This window comes from Bos taurus, chromosome 15, assembly GCF_002263795.3.
Source record: "Bos taurus isolate L1 Dominette 01449 registration number 42190680 breed Hereford chromosome 15, ARS-UCD2.0, whole genome shotgun sequence".
Taxonomy (NCBI): domain Eukaryota; kingdom Metazoa; phylum Chordata; class Mammalia; order Artiodactyla; family Bovidae; genus Bos; species Bos taurus.
The window spans coordinates 58,571,805-58,596,421 of NC_037342.1; the positions used below are offsets into that span (position 1 = coordinate 58,571,805).

Here is a 24,617-nt window from a genome sequence, read left to right on the forward strand (position 1 = left end):
CTAGTTTCATCTAATCCTGATTACCTCTTAAAGGCCTTACCTTCTAATTTGTGTTGATAGGGTTTCAACAAAAATTTGGGGAACATTTAGTCCATAATATACTGGATGCATAATAATAGAACATTCCATAACAGACACCCAGCTAAACTATGCCTGGCATCCTGACCCATGGAAATGATGAGATAATAAATGTGTGGTTTTTATTTCCTTAGGTTTGGGGGTAATTTGTTACACAGTGATAGATAATCAATACAGACCCCTCCTTCCCTCATTTCCTCTTTTTTTTTTTTCCTCCCTCCATCCCTCCCTTCCTTCCCTCTTTCCTTCTCTCTCTCTTTCATTCTTGTCTGGCCTCATCTAGTTCCCTAAGATGACTTATCTTGAAAAACACCAAATAATAAATATTTAAGGTGGTGAAGAACACATATAGTATCAGTCTTATATTCTTTCTCTATATATGGTTTGTTAACCCCAGGAACCCATGTGTTCTGGGTCAGAAGCGGTTTATACCAGTCTGTCTCCTCCAGCAACTCTTCAGCTCAAGCCTTGCCACAGCTTCCCAGATCTCTAGGAATAAAAGCCCAAGTCCTGATGATGCTCTGCAGAGTTCTGCCCATTTACTGTGTGCATCCCCCTACCACCCTGTTCTGGTCACACTGGCCCCCTTGATGCTCCTCATATAAGCACCTGGCTCCTGCCTCAGGACACGTGGGCTCCTATTCTCTTGCCTGCAATGCTTCCCACAAGGATCCACATGGCTTCCTCCTTCACCTCCTGCCATCTTGACCATCCTATTTGAAATTGCCCCCTTACTCCTTCCCCCAAATTCTTACCTCTTCTCTGTTTTTTTCTTTTCCCATCTTACAGACAGATGCATTTACTTATTTGTTTATTATGTCTTCCCCATTAGAATTTATGTTCCATGAGACCAGTATTTTTTTTTTTTTTGGTCTGTTTTTCTCAACTGCTATATTTATAAAAATGCATGAAACTTAGCAGACACTCAGTAAATATGTGTTGAATGAATATTTTAAAAAGAGCACTGGTCTGGATTTGAGGAGCCCTGGTTCTCATTTTGGGCTTCCCTGATGGCTCAGCAGTAAATAATCCATCTGCTAATGTAGGAGATGTGGGTTCAATCACTGGGCCAGGAAGATCCCCTGGAGAAGTGAATGGCAACCCACTCCAGTATTCTTGCCTGGGAAACTCCATGGACAGAGGAGCCTGGGGGCTGCAGTCTATGAGGTCACACAGAGTGGGACACTTAATGACTAAACTAAGGTTCTTGTTTAGCTATGCCAAGACTACCAAAGTGGCTTTAGGCAGGTACACAGTATCAAGCAAAAATTATAATAAGTAGGTGCTATCATTGAGCACTAATTTCATATCATGTAGTATGCTAAATGGTTTATAAACATCACCTTATTTAAACCTCAAAGCAAGTGCTATTATTAGCTCCCTTTTATGGATGAGGTTTACTGAAGCTGAATTTCATCATCTTTGAAATAAAAAGGTTTTGGCCAAATAATCCCTAAGGTCTCTTTCCCCCTCAAAAGAATGTCTTTTTATTTGAAAATTTATCTATGTCTTTCTATTTGAAAAGATGCATTTATTTATCCATGACTCAGAGGAAGAAAGTAAAGTCTCAAAGCTCCATCATAAATTTGAACCTCAGCACAACTTTCAGATAAACAATCTTTTGCTTCTTTTTATGCTGAAATGCTAGATCTTGGGTAGGTTCCCTGGAAAGGAATTATCACCGTGCTATACACCTTCCATTTGCAAATAACTTCCAACATTAATACCCCAAGGATGAAGTTCAAAATCTTGCATTTTGAAAGAAAATCCAGGACCATTTATTTTTAGGGCACCAGCAAAAAGTTCAATGTTCATTATTGGTTTTCTATTGGTAATGGAATTCAGGGTTGTTGTCACTGAATGTTCTTTGCCTCTAGCCTAATAGTCTTTCTTTAACAACTTGTCCTAAGAAAATTGGATTAAGGAAAAGTTTTGTGAGACTCTGTACTTACACCTGGAATCACACACTTGCAGGCTGAAAAGGACCAGAGTGATAACCTGAAGCAACCCTCTCATTTTGCAGAACAGAAGGAAGGCTCAGAGAAGGTAAGATGCTTACCCGAACACACACAGCTAACAAGTGGCAGAGTTGGAAATTTGAACAATTGACCCAATACCAAAGCAGATTCCTTTTCCACTTAATCACGCTTCTTACTATGACCTTGAAAGGCCAGTTCTTTTTTGAGATTTTATTTGCAGCAGTTTTTTTTTTTTTTTTTATTCCCCTACCACAACAAATGTGGCAGAAGACACTCATGAATGCAATATGTTTTCATGGTGTATTCAGAGTTTGATGGAAATCAGATGGTATTTTGCATGAATGTAAACAAATAGTACCACAGGGCACTCGCCAGCCTTACCATAATTTATAATTGGTGCAATTATGCACAATAATATATGCAAGAGATTAAGTGAGTTATAAGCACTTCTCAGAATTTGAAATATAATAATGAAAACGAGACTGAGAATAATAGCTTTGACTAAGTGCTGATTATGTGCCAGGTGTTGAGCTAAATGTTTTAAGCCCAAATCCAGATGTAACAAAGAACAGTGGTTGCCTAGATTCCAGTCCTGGCTCTGCCATTTGCTAGGTGTTGTACTAGAGCAAGTTCTTTAAACCATTATTTTATTCATCATTTAGGTGTACCCACAGAGGAGGGCTACTACAACACCTACTTCACAAGATTATTTTAAAGATTAAGCATGCAGAACAGTCATTGAGGTTTTACCACTTGCTAGGCTCTGTTCTGAGCCCTCAATAAGTGTTAGCTCTTATTATGTCACTTCATCCTTAGTGTGAGACCACAGATGCTTGATCTGTTCCCTGCAACTGATACAATCGTGCATGAAGATGTAACAGAAGTGCTTGGAATATAATAGAAACTCAACTGATACTTATTCAATGAATAAGTCCACGACTCGTGTGCCCTTTTTACTCTTCATTTTGCAGTTGAAGAAACTGAGCCTTAGTTCTTTTTAAAGGGTCGCATGGCTAGGTTTTATGATATGATGATGTATTAAAATGTGTGACGGGCAAACATATAGAACAGACTGTGGTTGCCAAGGGGGAAGGGGAATGGAGGAGTGATGGATTGAGAGTCTGGGATTAGCAGATGCAAATTATTATATATAGAATGGATGAACAACAAGGTCTTACTGTACAGCACAGGAAAATATATTCAGTATCCCATAATAAACCATAGTGGAAAAGAATACAAAAAAATGCTTTGCTGTACACCAGAAACTAATACAACATTTTAAATCAACTATACTTCAGTAAAACAAATTTTTTAAAATGTGTGATAAGGAATCATATAAAAATACAGTTACAAGAACATGAAAGAAGAAGGAGGACCCTAAATCTGTTTTAATTAGTTTTAATAATCTGATTGTTCTCAAATATGACTACTCAAGATTTGAAGGCATAAGTTACTAGAGCCACACCTGATTCTGAGATTAGTGTGCTGGGATAAACCTGTGGGCAATGCAGAGCCACAGGGCATTAGGTGTGGGGTGATGTGTGCAAAGACATTGAAGGAAGATGAGTGTAGCCTAAGTGTGCACGAAGGATTGGGGGGCCAGGGCTGGATGCAGGCAGGGTAGTACAGCAATAAGGTAGGTTGAAAAAATACAAAAATCACCTTAGGTTTTTGTAAACCATTAAATTATTCTGACAGCCCCCCTCCCCCGCCCCACCTCTTCCCACACTTAGGATCTCATTCACCAGGACACAATGAGCAGCAGGAAACCTAACCCAGCCTGGCCAATTCCAAGTGGCCTCCAAGTACCCCCAGCTCCAGCAAGAAAGGCTAGATGGTGAATCTGCCTGACCCCAGGGATACTGATAGGGTCCTTTTAAGGGGAAGAGAAAAATTTGATCTGGGATTTTACCTGCGGCTGTCAGAGGGGACTATGTGCACTCATGAATAATCCAGAGGGAATTCAGAACCCCAGAGTGTCCGCTGCCCCTGCCGTCGGCTGGCTTGACTGACAGTGGAGTCAGGCTGGCGGTTGTGACCGTGCGGTCAGTTCATCCCGCAGCACCTATTTCTACTCCTCCTCTGCAGTTCAGCTCCACCATGTCAAACCCACTGGGGAAGAGGTGGGATGCGGGCAGTTTGGGGAGAGAGGAAGAGCTGAGGTAGAACGTGCTGGACACAAGATCCTGCCTGGCCTGGGGGACTAGTCATGTCAGCCTTAGTCTCCCTGGGGGAAGAAAAAACAGAATGGGCTTCACGTACACCCAGCACTTTCACCAGTGAGAACCAGATGCAAGTCTGGAAGGCAGGGCTTGAAGACAGACAGGGGCCGCAAGAGACAAGAGTGCCCCTGTCTTGTGATGATGTTGGCAAACAGTCAGGACTCCCTGACCGTTATTAGTCACTGTATTTGCAATTGTTCCTGAGACACTATGGCTGCATTTGGAAATGTGCATAGGGAATGAATGGGAAAGGGGAAAGATTCCTGAATCAGCGGGGGATGAGCCTGAAGGAGGCAAGGATGTGGTGCAGAAAGGGCAGGCTGTAGGGTCCAAGAGACTTGGGTTCAAATTTCATCTCAGCCAGTGTCTCGCTGTGGAACTTTGCACAGGTTTTATCACCTATCTGGGCCTCAGTTGCATCATCTGTAAAATAAGGATACCTGTGGTGCTAGTAAAATGCAACAGCTCATGTTTTGGGGCACTGAACTATGCCAGAATTATATTACAGCATAATGTATAAGTTCTATGTACAGATTCAAACTATGTGGGCTTGAGTCCTACTTCTGTAGTTAATTAAGTAAACCTGGAAAATTAACTTGTCTGAGTTCTCATTTTCTCGTCTGTTTGATGGAGATGGTAGCAGTTTCTATCTTCCATAGAAGAGACCCAATAAATATTTGTTGAATGAATGAGGGTGGTTGAGAGGGTTCCATATTGATAACATGTATAGAAACTTAAGCTTAATGCTTGGCACATAATCATTCAAAAAATACTGGTATTATGACCAGTAAACAAGAGTGAGTGGTGGTTCAGTGGTAATCTGCCTGCCAATGCAGAAGGTGTGAGTTTGATCCCTGGGTCAGGAAGATCTCCTGGAGAAGAAAATGACAACCCGCTCCAGAATTCTTGCCTGGGAAATCCCATGGACAGAGGAGCCTGGCGGGCTACAGTCCATGGGGTTGCAAAAGAGACGGACATGACTTAGCGACTTAACAACAGGAGAAAATAAAACAGAGCATTTAACAGTCCCATGGTTGCTGCCTACTTGGGGTTAGTCTCTCCCGCCTTTGTTCCTTTTCCAGCTCTATGAGTGACTTTTCAAAATTCTCTCTCACCTAGCCTTGACCTCCATCCAGACATCTCTACAGCTCCAAGTTGGTCAAGGATTTGTAAGTTAAAGTAAAATCAATCTGTCCAATAGATCTGAGAGAAAGGGCACTGAAGCTGGCGCAGAGCCCTGGGTGGTGGTGGATTCTTTCCAGAATCTGCAGCTTCCTCCCTGTGATGCCATCCTGCTCAGAACACCAGAGCATCTTGCTATAGCAGTGATCATGGGGAACCCCACCATGTTTGTGGGGTTCTTTGCCCACAGACAAAGATCTTTGTACAGGATCTTTGCCTCCTGTAAGGAGATGAGGAGCAGACTCCTGAGGGAACTGCTGAAGTGAGTGCCTGAGAAGCTGACCCATTCCAATCAAAGCCAAAACTTTATCCCCATGGATTTCCACCATTACACCCGTTAAGCCAAATTACTGGAAATCCTTTCCCCTCCTTTCTGCCAGATTAGATCTGATCTACCCATCAAAGTCCCATGTCAGCGAGACCCTATTCAGCGATTTCCTCACAGTCAGGAGCAGCAGGTTAATTAACAGAACACAGGCGTCCTCTTATGCTCGGGGCATAGCCAGTTCACGTGAAATCAATGACCTGAACTCTCATGTGCACTGCACTTGCTAGAATTCGGGCTGCCTGGGGGAAGGGTGTTTGCTTATTTTGTTTATTCTCTAACTCTGGCTCCTGGAAGGGGGCCTGGCACGTAGCAGGCGCGGAGCACACACCTGTAGAGGGAGTGAGTCACGTGACCCTCATCGCACCTCTGTGACCGTAGGGCAAGTGTAGCTCTCATCCTCCACATCCGCAAAAGGCAGTCTCCGCTGCATAAATACCCTGGGTCAGAGAGCTTCTGGACCACAGAGCTGAGACAACAACCTTGATCTCAGCCTCCGAGTCATCCTCTCTCCCGTAAACTGTCTTTCACTCCGTGTTAATTTCCCCGACTATGTTTGGAGTTCCTCGGAAGCCCTGTATGAGCGACTCCTCGCGGTAGTTCCTCCACTGTGATATTCTTCGTGGTGCCTTCCTGACTTGATTTGAGAGTTTTGCTTATTTTCAGGCTCCAGGCCTACTGTGACTTCAGATAGCTACCTGTCTGTGGTTTGCCGATATTGAAAAGTGCGGAGCTCTGCTTCTATCCTCCAGTTCCAGCACGTTCTCTTACTACTGTCTGACTGTGCTAGGGTCACCAACCCTCTGCTCGGTGTGACGGTGTTACAAAAGCCTTTGACGTTCAGCCCACTTGACAACATATATTTGTATGTATTTGAAGTGCATTGGCACCCCACTCCAGTACTCCTGCCTGGAAAATCCCATGGACGGAGGAGCCTGGTGGGCTGTAGTCCATGGGGTCGCTAGGAATCAGACAGGACTGAGCGACTTCACTTTCACTTTTAACTTTCACGCATTGGAGAAGGAAATGGCAACCCACTCCAGTGTTCTTGCCTGGAGAATCCCGGGGACGGGGGAGCCTGGTGGGCTGCCGTCTATGGGGTCGCACAGAGTCGGACACGACTTTAGTGACTTGGCAGCAGCAGCAGAAGTGCATATGCTTTGACAATCATGTGCCAAACCTGGAGTAGGAGAGAATTTTATTCTCTATGTATTTGTGAATTGGAAAAAAGCAACCTTTTTACAAACATTACCTTTATAATTAGCATCAACAAAGATAGCTTCAAAAAAAAATTTTTTTTAAAGATTTTTTTTGTCATCAGCTTACTGGAAATGTCCCAAAAGACATCGAGGTTACACAACCTTAATCTCCAGTTATCCCATCTTGTTCACTTGTACCTTGGTCCATTCTATCCATTACTTGCTTTGCTCACACAGTGCTTCCTTTGAGTCACCAAGCTCTAGTTATGTTCTTCCAGCTTCTTTATTTTAGTTCTTCCTCTTTTTGCTCATACTTCCCCGAGAGCCTATGACTTCCTTTCTGGTGGATGAACCGGTGGTCTGTGAAGGTGAACTTCATCTGATAGGGAAGGTGCCAAAGGAAAGATGGTTGGAATACAAAGTTTCCTTCTCTGACTCTACACAATCAGGCACTAGGTTATATATCCAGTTGCTTTCTCATTGGTTCCTGATATTTGCCTTAGTTTTCCAGCTATATTTTGAGTGACTCACAGGCAGGTGTCTTAAATACAGTTCTTTTTACTCCGCCTAGAAGGAGCTAAATATGTTTTCTATGCTCTGGATTCCAGATGTTTTTACATTCTGATGCCTTTGCCCAATGTATACAGAATTCCCTTCCTCCACCAATCTGGTAAGGCCTTCTGTTTAAGACTCATTTTGATGGCTTCTTTTCCAGAATAAGGGGCTTCCCAGGTGGCTCAGTAGTAAAGAATCTGCCTGCCAATGCAGGAGACTCAGGAGATACTGGTTCAATCCCTGGGTCCGGAAGATCCGCTGGTTTAGAAAATGGCAACCTACTCCAATATTCTTGCCTGGAAAATCCCATGGAACAGAAGAGACTGGTGAGCTGCAGTCCATGGAATCACAAAGAGTCAGACACAACTGAGCGTGCATGCGTTCTGGAATAACCTTCCATAGTTCCCAAGGCAGAGCTAGTCATCCTCTCCTCTATAATCTCCCACATAACTTTGTTTAATACTTGTCACCTTATTTGTATGATGCTTTCTCTCTGACTTTCTCAAGTTAAGACTTGGGTCTCATTTTTGTGTGTGTGGGTCCATAGCAGCACCGTTTATAATATCCAACTGAGTTGGCATGCAATAAATAAATGTTGAATACGTGTGTGAGCAGAAGACAGAAATGTCCTCCAGGTAGTTACCGCGATGGATTTGAATGCAGAGTGATGGTGAACAAGGAAAGAAAGAAAGGCGGTGGGGGTGGGGGAGGGGGTATTTTACTGGAAGTCAAAGGGATTAGCTCTTGCATCACGCAGGGCAGCTGACCGCTCCCAGAAGGGAAACATCCAAATGTAAGATGCAGAACATTAAATATTGAAAGCAAAAGTTAAATATTAAATTTTAATATGAAACATTAATGCCAATAAACAGAGCCAGCCAGAGGGGGACAAAATTAGGACCAAGCCGTAGCCAAAACGGAAAGAGTCATGGCTCAGGCTGAAAGCTGAGCATGGCCTGGGCTTTCCCAGCAGGGCCCACTGGTACCGGTCACACCCATCAAATTTCCCGGGAGAAGCAGAGGGGGAGGGGAGGAAACCTTTTATAACCCACAGCCATAAAACCCAAGTGTTTCCTACAAAACAAAACACAGTAAAGTGTTTCAGAACCGCCAAGGCTTCAGAACTCCTGGTACACTGGAACAAAAATAGAGGCAGCAGAGAGGAAAATGTGAGGTTGCTAAACCCTTGGGGCAGGAATCCTATCTTTTCTTGCACTGTGAGGGACTGGGCTTGTGTGCAGCCAACTTGGGCAGAAAGAAATAACAAGAGTCATAAGAAAAGCAAAAATAATGGGCTTGCTTGGGTGTTTTGCCCAGATGAGAAACAACCCTGGGAGCAGAAAATTGAAACTAGCACACAAAATTTTAACTTATTAGGGACCTGAAGCTTATCCCATCAGGGGATGTAGGAGTAGTTTTGTCTACCATGACTGTTCAGGGTCAAGGGCCTACCTGCCTTAAAGGGACTCAAGTTAAATCTTAAAAATCTCATAAATGGTAAGTTTTCCATCAGAAAACCAATGGAGTCAGTTGGTAAAACTCAGTAATTAGGTAAGGTGTTAGGTTAAATGTCAAAAGGATCTAGATAACTTAGCCTAACACTTATATCCAAACCTTGCTTGGTACCTTTAGTTTATGCAAAGCTATGCTAAACACAAAGGCTGGGACAGCGAGGCCAGATTGGATTCTTCTGGGGCAACCTCTGTGAGGCCCTGGGAATGGAAATCCACAACCGTGAAAAGGAAATCACTTCATGGCATTGGCTTTCAAGGTCAGGATGACACATAAGAATATTTATCTTGCTTTAGACTTCAGAGTTGAGGGGAGAAGTGGAGAATTCCAAAAGCAAGACATCCTGCCCCCACCATCACATTCCCAGCAAAGATCTCACATAACCAGTCCCTGGGCTATGAGAAATTTCAGAGGTCACTGAATGCAGAGCCCCTAACCCCAGCCATTGTCTTTCCTAAATTGGGAAAGACATAAGAGTTTGTAGGATGTCAAGGACAGAGGAAGTGCTCCAACAAGTCTCCCATTCTTCAGAACCTTACAGCTTCCTGTGGAAATACGGATGTGATAATAAAGGAATGAGGGTAATTTAGCTGGAAGGATAATCTTCACAAGAAATTAGCAAGTGTAAGGGGGAAAATGAGCATGGATTGGTGGTTTAATTTTAACCATATGGAGGGATTAACCGATCAGTGCTATCGAGTGACCGTATCAAGTGAAAGTCAATCAGGAGACAGCTTGTGGGGAAATTCGGTTTTCTTAAAGGAAACAAGGTATGAAAATGGGAGCTGGAGCCAAGAAACACAGAATCCCCATCATGTGATGTTTTCTTTCCTCCAGGTCTCTTTCTTTCTCATGCTATAGTTTGGTTATTTTCTCTCCTTTCAAATCTATTTGAACAAGTATGTCTCCCTACTTCTGCCTAGCCTGTGTAATCATAGAAGGCTGAAAGAGGTTAGTCCTGGAAGATAGCGTAGCCTGCTGAGTCTCGGAAGAGAATGGGGAGTTTTAATGTGAGTAAACTGTGCTCTTCTTGGTGTAGACAGCCTCACTTATGTCTGCACTCTGGGTGAATATAATCAGATCCTCTGGTAAAAATGTTGTCTCCCATGCAAATTTATATTGATAATGTTTTATAGGAAAAAAAAGAGATGTTATACTTTGTATGCTATCAACAACACTGAATTATTCTTAATGCCTTGCCAAATGCAGAGAAAAGATAAATGACTCAGTCAGGAGTAGAGCCCAGCTTTCATACTGAGTCACTGGGTGACTCTGAGGTGAGTTGTTTAGCACTATGGGCTTTAGCCTCCAAGTCTGAGATATGACAGGATTAGACCAATAAGTGGTTTTCAGACCATCACCCAGGGGTCCCTAACAGTTCACAGAGTTGATGTAGGTCCACCATAAAGGCAAAGGGATTGGAACGATATGAGCTTCTTCAACCAGAGAAGGTCCATTTCAATTAAGTTACTTTATACTGACTTTTCCATAACAGTTTATACTTAAAAATGGATTCATGAGTTTAAAAAGTAAAAACTCATTGGGCTAGAATAGCTGATCACTCAGTAGTGTTGCCCTTTTCTATCTCCTTTTACGTACATATAGAATGCCCCCTTCTGAGCATGAAGGAATGATAGGTGAGTTTCCTCCTTTGCCCAAGACCTCGTGACAAGCTGATAACTCCACAGATTTAGCCTTTCTGTTATCCCGGATCTACTGCTTCCTCCACTAGATCAGTGATGCTGTGCTAGGACTACTAGAGTAGATACCACAGACTGGCCACTTAAACAAAAGAAATTTATTTCCTCACAGTTCTGGAAGCCAGAAGTTCAAGTTCAAGATGACAGAAAGGTTGATTTCATCCCAAGGCTTTCTCCATATGTCTTTACATGATCTTCCAACTGTGCACGTCTATGTCCTCATCTCTCTTCTAATAAGGACACTGGACATATTGGATTAACACTCACCCATATGGCCTTTTAGCCTGAGCTACCTCTTGAAAGACTCCACCTCCAAGAGTCCCAACTTATTTCATGCTGAGGTACTGGAGGTTGGGATGTCAGCTTATGAATCTGGAAGGCAACTAATTCAGCCCATAACACTCAGTGATTATAAGAATCACTTTTTTGCAGTGTTAAAAAAAAAAGAATCACTCCAAGAGTTCTTTTTTAAAAAGTTGTTTCAATCCCTTTTGAAAGAGTAACATATGCACTCAATAAAAAAATGCAGGCAATTTAGAACGGTATAAAAAAAATAACCTCAGTTCTTCATTTTCCCTCCCCTAAACCAAATGCGGTATCTTTCCAGGAATAATTGATGTATATCCAAACCTATATAGTGTAGGTGTGTCTCCTTAGTATATAGGTGTGTCTCTCCAGTATATGCTTCCCAGGTGGCTCAGTGGTAAAGAATCCGCCTGCCAAGCAGGAGACGCAAGTTTGATTCCTGGGTTGGGAAGATCCCTTGGAGAAGGAAATGGCAACCAGCTCTAGTATTTTTGCCTGAGAAATCCCATGGAAAGAGGAGCCTGGTGGGCTACAGTCCATAGGGTCTCAAAGAGTCGGACCTGGCTTAGCAACTACACCACCACCACTGCCCTAGGATATAGCAAGGAGATTTAAAACAAACCGAAACTCTCATCTGGCCCCATCCCAGACTAAGTAAATGAGAATCTTGGAACCAGTACTAGGGTAGATTTGGCAAACTGCTCTAGACCCTTGTTACTCAGAGAGTGGCCCAAAGTCCTGCAGTATCAGTATCAGTAGAGAGTGACGGTGAAACAGAGTGAAGTAAGCCAGAAAGAAAAACATCAATACAGTATACTAATGCATATATATGGAATTTAGAAAGATAGTAATGAACTCTATACGTGAAAAGCAAAAGAGACACAGATTTATAGAAGAGCCTTTTGGACTCTGTGGGAGAGGGCGAGGGTGGGATGATTTGGGAGAATGGCATTGAAACATGTATATTAGCATATGTGAAATGGATCACCAGTCCAGGTTCGATGCATGGGACAGGGTGCTCAGGGTTAGTGCACTGGGATGATCCAGAGGGATGGGATGGGGAGGGAGGTGGGAGCGGGATTCAGGATGGGGAACAAAAAGAAAAAAGAAAAAGAGAGAGAGAGAATGACAGTGAACAGGTCCAGCCAGAACAGAGGAGGATGGGTTGATGCCTTCAGAAGCAGGAGACAGACTCCCCTCTTAGAGGCCAACCTCGAGAGCTGCTTCACCATCCCTGCAAATGCTCAGTGCCCACTGTGGTGCCAGTTACTGAAAAGCCTACTTCAGATGATGCCAGTTCTGCCATCAGACCATCTTTTGCTAGGGAACGAATGTGCCCACTGAGAGATGGGGCATGGCTCTCGCAAACCACAGCAAGCAGACTGCAAAATCGGCAGCCTGACAGTCCCTCCAGGCTGGTGCAATAAATTGCTGAGGCCATCATCCGTGGCAAATAACCCAGCTTGGCTGCCCAGAGGGCCTGGGAGGGAGGTGTCAGCCAGTCAATTAGCCACGGAAACAACATTCCTTCGTCCAGGGTGGATTTCCTCTTTTCAGCACCACTAACTCAAATGTCGAACAAGCTGTAACTGCCATCGAGGGCAGGCCCTCGTTACGGCATTTGCTTTCTGTTAAGAAAGAGAAAATGCCTGCCTATTTTGGTCTTACCTTTGGACATCCTGGGCTTGGGATGGGGCCAAGTGAGCTGCTGGTTAACCACTTGTCTACTCCCACCCAGCTCCGTTTACTCCTAGTGCTGCTAAAGGGAACCACTCCTGAGGCTCCTCAGTGCTGGTGCAAACCCAGTGCTGGGGTGGGGGTGGCGGGATGGTTGCATGAAGAGCCACCCTTCTGGGGGCCTAGACGTCAGCGGTGACTAGACATCAGTCCCAGTCAAATTACAGCATGTTTCAACATCCTGAAACTCACCTCAGAAAGAGTTAATAAAGTCTTGGATTTGAGCCAGTCCTTGAATGAACTGAGATGCCTTTCACAATCCTGTAATGACAGGTGTTTGCCTCAGAGAGACAATTATGGGAGCCACCAGCTTTGGCAGTTCCCTTTGGCAATAGCAAGTGAATCATGGGAACTGACCACCTGGGGGAATGTTAAATGCAAGAGCCTCTGTGACTTGGGCAAGACCACTTGGCATGGAGACCGCTAGGATCACAAATTCGCTGGCACTAAGTTCCTGGAAGGCAGGCATCATTATTTATGAAATGAACATGGTATCTGGGGGTTCTTTGGAGAGGAGGCATGTAGGAAAGCCTCAATGTAAAGCAGTGATGGCGATGTCTTTGAGAGGTCTGCACCCAACCCTGGAGCTATTAGGGCATGGCTGGCTACAACTAAGATCTCAAGACACGTGGACATCTCAGTCAGGGAGAGGGCAAGTTCCCATAATGGTTCTCATTTTCCTCCTCTGCTTGAAGCGAGGCTGAGGGAGGTTGTAGTGGGTAGACGTTTGATCTCTACTTAAGGGGACTGTGAAGTGAAGTATTAGTCACTCAGTTGTGTTCTACTCTTTGTGACCCCATGGGCTGTAGCCAGCCAGGCTCCTCTGTCCATGGAATTCTTCAGGAAAGAATATTGGAGTGGGTTGCCATTCCTTTCTCCAGGGGTTCTTTCTGACCCAGGGATCGAATCCAAGTCTCCTGCATTGCAGGTGGATTCTTTACCATCTGCATGACCAGGGAAACCCCTAGGGGAACTGTGTAGACCTAAGCAAATTTTGATGCTCAGGGGTTAAGAGGGCAGGTTAAAAAGGAAGCCAGAAATAGGAGGAAATATCAAGTGAGCAAAAGGTGACTGTTTTGAGTGGGTTTGGATGGTGGAGGCTGATTTCTAAGAGAGAAAAGCAGGGGTGGAAACAGAATGGAAAGATAAACAGTCAAAAGCTGGGCAGAACATAAACTGAAGGCGGAGTGAAACAGACCCTGGGGTCTCCTAACTGGTTTTTCTTGGCTGCCAGCTGACTAGGGTGTGAATGTATTTCTTGGGTTAAGGGGGCAAACACAGTCTTAGGCACAAAACGCTGAAGCCTCCCTCCCTCTGCCATTAGCATAGGTAAGCTGTGCACCTGCAGTTTTGCAGGTCCCTCTCCACAGCTCTCGTCATTATGAACCAATAGTATGTTAATTGCATCCATGGGTATGCAGACAGTGGTTTGCCAAACCCTGGTCTAAACCACTCCCTTTACTTCCTGGAGACCAGCTGGGTACTCATTAATTGCGACCTCCATTAAGAGCTCATCTCATGGTTCCTCTGTTTGACAATCAATTAAATTAACAGCTATCACTAATACAGGGCCTACTAATATGTTCCTATTGTTCAGTCGCTAAGCCATGTCCGACTTTTTGTGGCCCCATGAACTACAGCATGCCAGGCTTCCCTGTCCTTCATTATCTCTCAGAGCTGAGTCAAATTCACGTCCATTAAGTCAGTGATGCCATCCAACAATCTCATCCTCTGTCGCCCCTTTCTCCTCTTGCCCTCTATCTTTCCCAGCATCAGTCTTTTTCCATGAGTCAGCTCTCGAGCTTCAGTTTCAGCATCAGTCCTTCCAATGAATATGTTCCTGACACTGTTCTAAGTATCATAGAAATATTTACTCATTTTATCATCACAGCAACAATATGAGGTAGGTACTAATATTATTCCCATTTTACAGAGAAGAAATTACTGAGGTACAGAGAGATTAAGGAGCTTTCCCAAGGTTATATTTAGTGAGCAGAGAATGGACAGAAGCCCCAACCGTCTATCTCCAGAACTGTGTTTTCAGCCTCTAAACTGAGTTGCATCTGGAGCTCACTTTTGTACTGTTAGAGCTAAATTCATGTTATTTTCCTCTGGATTGGCCTGGGGCAGGGAGGGTGGCAAAATTGTCTACACATGATGCTTTATGAAAATCTTTCATATGCTGGGAGGAAGTATTTGAGCTAAGCTGAGGCCATCTCTGCCAGGGTGCCTGTGGAGCTCATGGATTGCTCAGGAAGTATTTTATCCAAAAAGCTCAAAGCAGAAGTCTCTAGCAGATCCATAACCAAATGAGGACTATGTGGAAAATGCTTTCAGGAAGCACAATATAACCTTAATATATCTGAGGGCCCATAGGATCCAGTCTATGTCTAGAGTCATATACAAAGAGGTACGGTCCAAAGTCGAAAATAATTGTATATGCATTTTCAATTTTTAGTTGTTTCTCTCCAAAAAAATGAAATGGGATCTACTTAACTCAGACAGAGTTTTAAAAATCCCTTTGTCTCTCTTCCCTGATTTATTTATGTCTCAAAAATGTTCTGGTTCCTCTTTTTCCCAGTTTACGTTTTTCAGTCTTTCCTCCAAGTCTCTCCTTCCAGAAGTGGCATTTGGAGATCGCTTTCCATGACTACTGAGGGGCTTGGCAGCTCTGGGTCCTCCTGTCTTTGCTCGTACCCCACGGAAGACACAAACTCATGCAGGAAGTCTCTTTCTTTTCTCGTTTTGACTATGTCTCAATGAAGCAGTCTCTTGGAGGATGTCTGGAAAACAAAATTCTTACTTGTTACATTAATAAAGACCATTTTTGAGGCCCTCCAGCGTGCCGGTCCCTGGGCTAAGTCCTTCAAGTTTGTTATTCCCGCTGTATCAATTTCACAGGTGAAAAATTTTAGGCTCACAGAGATGGAATAACCATGCCTAATGTCACACAGCTACTAAGCAGCAGAGTCAGCCGTTGTGTTTCTTAAAGAGTGGTCTGCAGAACAAGGTGATCAGAATTAATGAGGTTGCTTGATAAAAATGCAGATTCTTTGCCCCATCCTAGACCAAGTTATTATGGGGAGTGGTCCTGAGGAATCTTAATGAAGATTATAATGTAAGAACCTGTTATATACTTTCTTGCCTTATTGACTGTCACTTTGTCCTCCCCAACACCTCCCCTCTAGTCAGCTCTCTATCAGATCCAGGACCCGCCAGGCATCAAACTAGATCTTTCCTGCCAATGAAGCGCGGGACTTTTACTCTCCTCCTCTTTCCTCATAGAACAAGGACTGGCAGCACACACTTGCTTCCTGCTGGGCCTTTCGATTGGTATTTTCCATTTGCAAAACACCCGCTCTCCTTCCTAACCTCCCTGAGGTCTGTGAGTAGGGTGTCCAGTCGACTCAAAATCAGAAAACAAACAAGGCTCCTCTCTAGAACGATCCAGGGAGGGAGGGTCTCCAGCTGTCCAGGGCTGCTGAATGGAGGAATCCAGGCCCTGATCCAGCTCTCTGGAGCCGATGACAAATGGCCTGGAAGGAAGGCTGGCTGGCATTCTAGACAGGGCTTGGCCGAGAGTGAGCAATCCTGGTTCTAGTCCTTGCTCTTGTCATTGACTTCCCGCGATGTACTGGCCTCTCTGAGCTCCGTCTGTGTGATCAATGGTTAATAACAACTCCAAGGATCCTGTTCCCTTCCAAGAGCCTGTGCTTCTGGAAAAGCAGGGCCCCAGGCCATCTGGGAGGTCTCCCAGAGAAACTGTGGTTGGGACCTTGGGACACATTTGGCTATTTTGGCCAGTTTCATTTTCTTCTCTTATGTCACACTGCATCATGATTAGCCCTTCTGTCTAAGCAAGGCTGAGGCTTGACGTGGTCAGTGATGAAGAGTTAACTTAGACATTCACGAAACACAATTTTCGGAGTACCGCCTATTTGCCAGGTGCCATGCTAGCTATGGCTAGTACTTAAAATAAAGCACTAGCTACTTAAAGCGGAAGTGACGTTTGTGCAGTGTTTATAATACGCCTAGCGCTGTTTCCCATGCATCGCTTCATTTACTCTTTACAAAAATCCTCTAAATAGGTAATTATTATCCCATATTCTAGGTAAATAAGTTAATGCTCACAGAAGGTGGGCTAGGGTTTGAATCCAGGCAGCCTGACCTCAGAGCTCTGGCTCTTTGGCATCACACTACACAGTCCGCATCTGTCCTCCAAGGTATCAGCTGCCAGTAAGGATGTCTTGTGCCAGTTTTCTGGGACCCACCCTGCTCCTTACTGTGTGCTCTACCAGATTCATCCTCCACCAGCTTGATGGCAACCAGATCAGCTCAGGACCAGCCCCACCTCTGAGGCTCCCACAGCTCAGGTTATACCAAGTGCAAACTTGACATTCCAGACCCACCACACCCTGGACCTGAGTACGCCCCTCAGCCTGGCCCTTAATCTTCTCATACCCCTAAGAGAGAGTGATTCTATGGGGCATGACATGCCTTATGCAATCTGGGTCTCATAGCAATCCTTTGACTGTTCTCATTTTGTAGAAGTAGAAATAGAGGTTAGACTTTCCCAATATCAGGCAGCTGGTGAACAGTTTAAATTTGAACACAAGTCATGTTCAGATTTCATGCCCCACACCAGCATTTTCCTAACTTCATTTTTTTTCTCTTTGCATGATTTTGTTTTTGCCATATCCTCATACATTGAACTTATAGTTTGACATTTTTCTTTCAAACAATCCCCTTTCTTTTTTCCACTTTAATACATCTTACCCCATCCTAAACCAAAAATCTAAAATAATCATAGGTTTGATGTACTGGTTACTTTTTCTAGCAGACGTTCAAATAAATGTTCCATACATTTATCTACGTGCCCCTGCTGCTCTTAACTTTCCTCACCGTTCTCTACAGATGTGATTCTAATGACAGGGATGATGACAAGCAGCCTGGGGTGTTGGAAAGACCCTGGACCCGACTGCACAGCCACAAAGCCATCTGACTCTAGAGGAGGAGACGCCCAGCCTCCACTGTAGGAGGTCGCTGGACAAAAGTGATCTCTAGAGTTTCTTTGAACTCTGCCACCTTAAGCCTTTCCTCAGAGCACACGGTGACAACCAGGGGGGCTAGAAAATGCCCCCCGTTTTCCAAGGCTGCTTCGGGATCTGGTGCGTCACACATGCCCAGCACCCTGCAGGAGGCCTGGCACAGGGCTGGTGCAGAGGAAGTGCGAGCCCCTCTTCCTGGCGGGCTGCTGCATAAGCCTTTCATCCTTTCTACCTCTCCATCCTAACCACCCCCTACCCCTCACCCACCAGGAACAGGGAGGAAAAAGAAACCAGAGAGGACAGACTGATGCAGCTGGACCAGGGAGGGAGGGCTGTAAAATAATCAGAGGGCAGCCGGCCGGTATCGCTTTGCGATGATTGCTCTGTCGAAGTGAGAGACTGAGTCGCCATCGTGAAACATTAGCATGCTGACACACGCTGGCCCCCTGGCAGAGCAAGGCTCTCTGGTTACAAGAGGGCATGACCTCTGCCCTGGCCCCTCAAAGCTGGGCGACTGAGAGGACCCTCCCGCCACTAGATCTAGGCGCTCGCCTATGTGGGGAGTCACTGTTGTCCTGGAGGGAGTCTAAACCTGTGGTTACCTATGACCTGTGCCCCTGGAGAGACTTCTGGGGGATCTCCCTGCTTCGGGAACGACGGTGCCCCTGTCAGATGCTGGGTGGGTGGTCTGTCCGTGTGGTGGCAGCTGAAAGCCTTGTTTTGGACATCCTCTTCTCTCCCTGGGCTTTGAAGCCAAACTGCCAACAGTTCCACCTCCAAGAGTCTCTGTGACTTTGTAAAGTTAGTCTTCTCTGAGCCTCAGTTTTCCTTGTCTGTAAATGAGGATAAAGATACCAGGCTGTCACGTTAATATAGCAAATTCTATTATAAGACAAATCAAATAGTATGTGTAAGGGCCCCAGGGAAAAATCTCTAGATAAGACAAAGGGAGAGCAAAAGACTGTCAGGATAGTAGGGGCAAAGAGGCAGTGTTTGGTTTCCTTCTCTGTCGAGATAGCTCAGGTTCATGGTTGATGCCTGTAGCTTTTGAGGAGACTATAGAATGAACTTCCCAGAATGACCTTCTTTAACAAGGGCTGTGTTTGCAGACAGGAAAACACAATGGCACCCCACTCCAGTACCCTTGCCTGGAAAATCCCATGGATGGAGGAGCCTGGTGGGCTACAGTCCATGAGGTCACTAAGAGTCGGACACGACTAAGCGATTTCACTTTCACTTTTCACTTTCATGCATTGGAGAAGGAAATGGCAACCCACTCCAGTGTTCTTGCTTTGAGAATCCCAGGGACCAGGGAGCCTGGTGGGCCGCCGTCTATGGGGTCGCACAGAGTCGGACACGATTGAAGCTACTTAGCAGTGTTTGCAGACAGGAGGCCTTGCCCTCTTGGATGTGTACGACGAGTCAAATGCTGATACACACAGGTTAGGAACTTGTCTGCGATCACTTAAGCAGGCCTGTGACCTACGTGGGGATTTTCAGAGCTCAGGGAGGAGTTTGGGTAAGTTGCCCCCATCATCTTTTTAATGCCATTAATGCACTGATGTCTCCTATCTAAGGACTGGCTTTCACAAAACTTCTTTACTGTAAAGTCCCCGTGATGGTCCTCAAAGGTCCTCATGATATTTACATTCTTGTGTAGTCTCCTACACTGAACCACAGATAATCTATAAATAGTTGCATGGCTTCCACCTGAGTCTCTTAGAATACTTGCTCTCAAGGAAGTTAACCACCATATTGTGAGAACACCCAGGAAGTCCTGGAGAGGCCCGAACAGAGAGGAGCTAAATTTTTTGGCCAACAGCCAGTTCTAAGTTGCCAGTTCTGTGAGTGAGCCATTTTGGAAGTGAATCTTCTAGCCCAGGGGTCTCCTACCTCCAGGATTTAATGCCAGATGACCTGAGGTAGAGCTGATGTAATAATAATAGAAATTAAGTGCACAATAAATGTAATGCCCTTGAATCATCCTGAAACCATACCCCCCACCCCCTCACCCTTGGCTCCCAGATCTGTATCAGAATCTCTTTGGAAACTTGTGAAAATACATATTCCTGTGTCCTACCCAGGAAATTTGGGTTCAAAAGGTCTGATGCCCACAGATCAATATTTTACTGACTTCTATACGTTCCCTGGAGTTTTTTTATAAGCAGAGATTTCAGACCTAGTCCGATATCCTCATTTTATAGAATGGGGCAGAGCTGCCATGGGAAATGGTCCATCAAACCACATAGCAAGGCAGGGACAGAGGAAAAGACTAGAACTCAGGAGTCCTGGCATTATACTTGAGGCTCTTGCCCTAAAATCACAGATTCATCAGTGGAGCTCAGATGTCAAAACAGGAGGGCAGCCTGGGAGCAATTCATCTCAGGTGGGGAGACACAGTGCTGCCCGTTTCCTCCGAGGAAGTGCCTCTGTGGCTGGGCTAATCACACCTGCCTCTGCATAAAGGCCAAGTAATAGCGTCATAATGAGCCTGCTGTGCTTTTAAAGTTGCCCTGAACCCAGCTTTTGAGTGAAGGCTGCTGGGTTCAGGCTGGACTTCCATCTGCCAGCCCCAGTGAAACACCACTAGAACAATCAGGACCTCTGTGACCATCTTACATGTGTGTGCACGTGGGCCGGTATGTGTCTGAAACACTGGGCAAGTGAAAAGGTCTACCCGTGGGCCCCCATACATGGTGTCTGCCTATAAAATACATGAACACACACGTCTGTTTGTGTGTTTCTTGCTACCCTCACATCCTGTTCTCCAGCAAACACGCATGACTTGCAGACGCAGGATGTCTTTGATGTCGTGCATGCTTCTTGTCCATTCTTGGTGCCACGCATGGTGATTTACAAAGCCAGCCTCCTATATTTGATCCAAGCGAGACCTGCTGCTGAGCCATCAACCCGGTGGCTTTGTAAATATTTTCAGGGCTCCAGTCACAATGGCCACGGAGAGCTCTGGGAGATCAAAGACCTCCCCTCTGCCGTGGTATTTGTAAGAGGAAGGGATGCAGCCAGGTAGGTGTGAGGGTGTTTGTAGAGACATTATTTGAGAAGGGTGTGTGGCGGGGGCGCAGAGGATCACCTACCAAGATTAGTGCCTGCACCCCCCTTCACCTCTCACCCACCCAGCTAAAGACATCGACTCCTCTCTCTGTGGGCCGATTTCCAGCTGAAACAGGGAGGAACAATTTTAAGGAGCTCCGTACAGTGTTTGGCAACTTGGCTACTCGTCAGTCTTGGATTTTAACATCCTAGTTCTAACAACTAATTGCTGGTGATTCCAGCAACTGCTCTTCTCTCTTTCTTCCTGAGGCTTTTGATGTATATGCTTCTAGTAGAGTTTTTTTTTTTTTAATCATGCTGTATTATAGACATTTGTTAATGTGCCTGACTTTCCCTCATCCTAGTCCTGTAGGTCTTTAGCGGCAGTAACTCTAGCTCCTCTACTGCTGTCTTCTCAGCCCTTAGTCCCGTTTCTGGAACTCAGTTGATGGGAAGTCAGCAACGGATAGGTTCTGAGTTAGGGCCTTGCTCCTATAAACAATCCTTTCCTCGAATCCTAAAGCCTTAAAACCAAGATCCCGTTCTTACAGCCTCACTTATACCCTTGAAGAAGCGGTTTGTCTGAAACCCCAGGTTTTCCTTCTGGGCACCAAGTAATGTCCCCCATGGCTCCCACAAGTTCCTGCAGAAGCTGAACCCCTGCCCTTGCCTCCTAGCCTATACCAAATTGCAAACGTGGGGAGCCTAAATTGAGTGGATTTGCACATGCAAGGGGCCTGGGGCACTCAGACAGCTGCCTGGCTGAGGTCAGCACTCTCGTGATACCTGTGAGGTGTCTCAATGTGAGATTGCAACTTCCTAGTGCTTCAGGAGCCTGTCCTGATAAAGGATCATTATAACGACAGTGAAAGTCGCTCAGTTGTGTCTGACTCTTTGCTACTCCATGGACTATACAGACTATGGAATTCTCCTGGCCAGAATACTGGAGTTAGTAGCCATCCCCTTCTCCAGGGGATCTTCCCAACCAGAAATCGAACCCAGGTCTCCCGCATTGAGGGCAGATTCCTTACCAGCTGAGCCACAAGGGAAGCCCATCACAATGATAAATGAATGATAAGGCTGTTGTGTGTCTAGAATGTCTAGTGCCAAGCATTTGATGTACTTAATTCTTACCCAGAAGCTTCTTTCATTCTCCACTTCTACAGGTGAAGAAACTGAGGCTCAGAGGGCTTAAATAAGTGCTTGACATGACACAGCTTCTGCAGTCAAGACCAAAGGGTCAAGGGGAAATAGGTTACGGATTTGGTCACTACTTTGCTGATTCACCCAGCACAACACACTGTTGGAGACATCTGTAGAATAAGGAACACGATAAATATCTCTTTGAGCTTCCCTAGTGGCTCAGCAGTAAATAATCCACCTGCAATGCAGGTGATGTGGGTTTGATCCCTAGGTCAGGACCATCATCTGGAGGAGGAAATGGCAACCCACTCCAGTGTTCTTGCCTGGAGAGTCCCACAGACAGAGAAGCCTGGTGGGCTGTGGTCCATGGGGTCACAGAGTCAGACGTGACTTAGTGACTAAAACAGCAGCTTCCTCTTTGGGTTATGACGATCCAATGAGCTGTGTCTAGGTCAGAGCTGGACACTTGGTAGGTACTCACTCAATAAGAGTTTGTTCCCAACTCTCCTCTTGCCTCTTCTAGTCCTGTCTTGAGTTCAGGGACCTGATAAAAGAGACAGCACGCTGATGTAATTTCTGATCAGAACTGTCAGAGTTATACCTTCCTCTTGTCACCTCTTTCTTTCGTCGACTCTAATGGGACATAATGAGAAAGCTGGCATTCGTCAGTCTTTCAAAAATTTCCCTCTACAGTAAATGTACATTCCCCCTCCCCTTGCTGTTAGATCATTGTGAACGTGACAAGAGAGAGCCTTATAGAGAAGCAATTATCCCAAGCAAATGAATTCCACATAATTCAAAGGCAAAGATTACAATGAGAACAGAGACGTACATTATTAGGAAATTAAAGTGGAACTCAAACAAGGATTAGGAACCCCGAGTCTCAAATATTTAATTGTCATAATTGCTTAATTAAAATGGGTTTTTAAGCACTCCATCCCCCCCTTGCCCGTGAGTGCTGGGAGGGTTCTATTTCTGGGAAGACAATCGCAGCACTTAAACTTATTCTAACGTGAAGGCTGACCCTTGGCAAACCTTTTCCCTGAAAGAAAAGTTGGGCTGCCTCTTCATTCACACTTTCATTCACCAACTACAAAGTGAATGTCTTCTACTACACATTGTTTCTTAGGCAGCCTTGGGGCCCACACCCTGGAGGTAAGTGGGCGGGGTAGGCCTTCAGAGCTCAGCTGAACTGAGTGGTGTTACCCAAAAGACTGTTCATAGTATGCCGAACCAAGAGGGAGCCCAGGGCCTGTCACCTGTATGTGGAGCTGGGTCATGACCAGGAGGGAGGTCAGACCGGAAGGAATAAGGAGAGCAGGAACTGAGATGAGTCACACAACTGAGCAAGTTGCAAGAATGGACCAGGTAATGGATAGTTGGATTTAGTCTGTAGATACAGAAGTTCCCTAAGAAACCCACTGCTCGTTTAGCATCTGTCTTGCTAGACTGAATGCCTTTTGAGGATAAGAAATGTGTCCATCTGATTGGCTGTAGCCCTAGTTCCTAGCACCGGCTTCCCAGGTGGTGCTAGTGCTAAAAGCAAACACCTGCCAAAGCAGGATATGCAGGAGACGAGGACTGGACCCCTGGGCTGGGAAGATCCCCTGGATGAGCATTCCAGGGGATTGCTCACTGGAATGGTTGCACGGCAACCCACTCCAGCATTCTTGCCTGGAGAATCCCATGGACAGAGGAGCCTGGTGGACTACAGTCAGACATGATTGTAAAGAGTTGCAAAGAGTCAGACATGACTGAAGTGACTTAGCACACACACATTCATGCAATGTCTAGCACACAGTAGGGGCTTTAAAAAATGTGTTGTTTAGTTGAATGAAATTAAAATGACTTCCATTTGATGTAGACCTTGATGTACTTTTTAAGAACAGAGACTTTGGAGAAGCCAAACTAAGATAGACACCTACTAGGCCTGACCTATAGTAGCTGCTCATTAAGAATGCATTGAGTGAATGAATCTGTGAATGAATGAATGTCAAGGACTGTTCTACACACTGGAATAGAAAAATGATTAATGCATGGCTCTTGCCCTTGAATAGCTTCTAGATGAATGAGGGACACAGATTTGTGACCAGTTAATGAGAACACAACCTAATCTGAGATGAGTCATACCATTTATCAAGCACAGGAGCTGGCATTTCATTTTCATTAATCTAGAGACTGATGCCAGGATCATTTTTGTGGGTCTAGAGACTTTATCTCCTCAACTTTAGTGTAAACTTTTTGAGATCAGAGACCTGCTACAGTAGAAGACAATCACTTCATATTTGCTGGATGAAGGCATGAACGAACAGGCAATGCAACTTTCCTTCTGTAAATGTGTAAAATGTTTGCCTGAGGTTGTTTTCAGATTGTGACAAGTGCTGTGGTTGTCTCCCAGATTAAACTTTATGCATTGCATCCAAGTTTGCCTCCTTTCTTAACAAGTGCTATTTCCTCTGACGTTCCAGATATCTCTAAAGATTGGGTTGAAGTGCTCTTTATAAATACCTGCAAACTTTATGCCAGATATTAAGGGGAGAAGGCCAGAAGCATATGATTTGGTCTCTGCTCTCAAAGGCT

General features: G+C 45.0%; 1 long non-coding RNA gene across 1 annotated transcript; it reads right to left on the bottom strand.

Annotated features, from left to right (window-relative positions):
- Nucleotides 1-15,261: 15,261 nt before the first annotated feature.
- LOC132342349 (uncharacterized) lies at nt 15,262-23,702 on the bottom strand. The gene is made up of 4 exons (XR_009490689.1): nt 23,297-23,702; nt 22,519-22,581; nt 18,446-18,676; nt 15,262-15,578 (listed from the first exon to the last, which is right to left on the bottom strand). It is a non-coding gene; the product is annotated as an uncharacterized lncRNA (long non-coding RNA).
- Nucleotides 23,703-24,617: the final 915 nt, after the last annotated feature.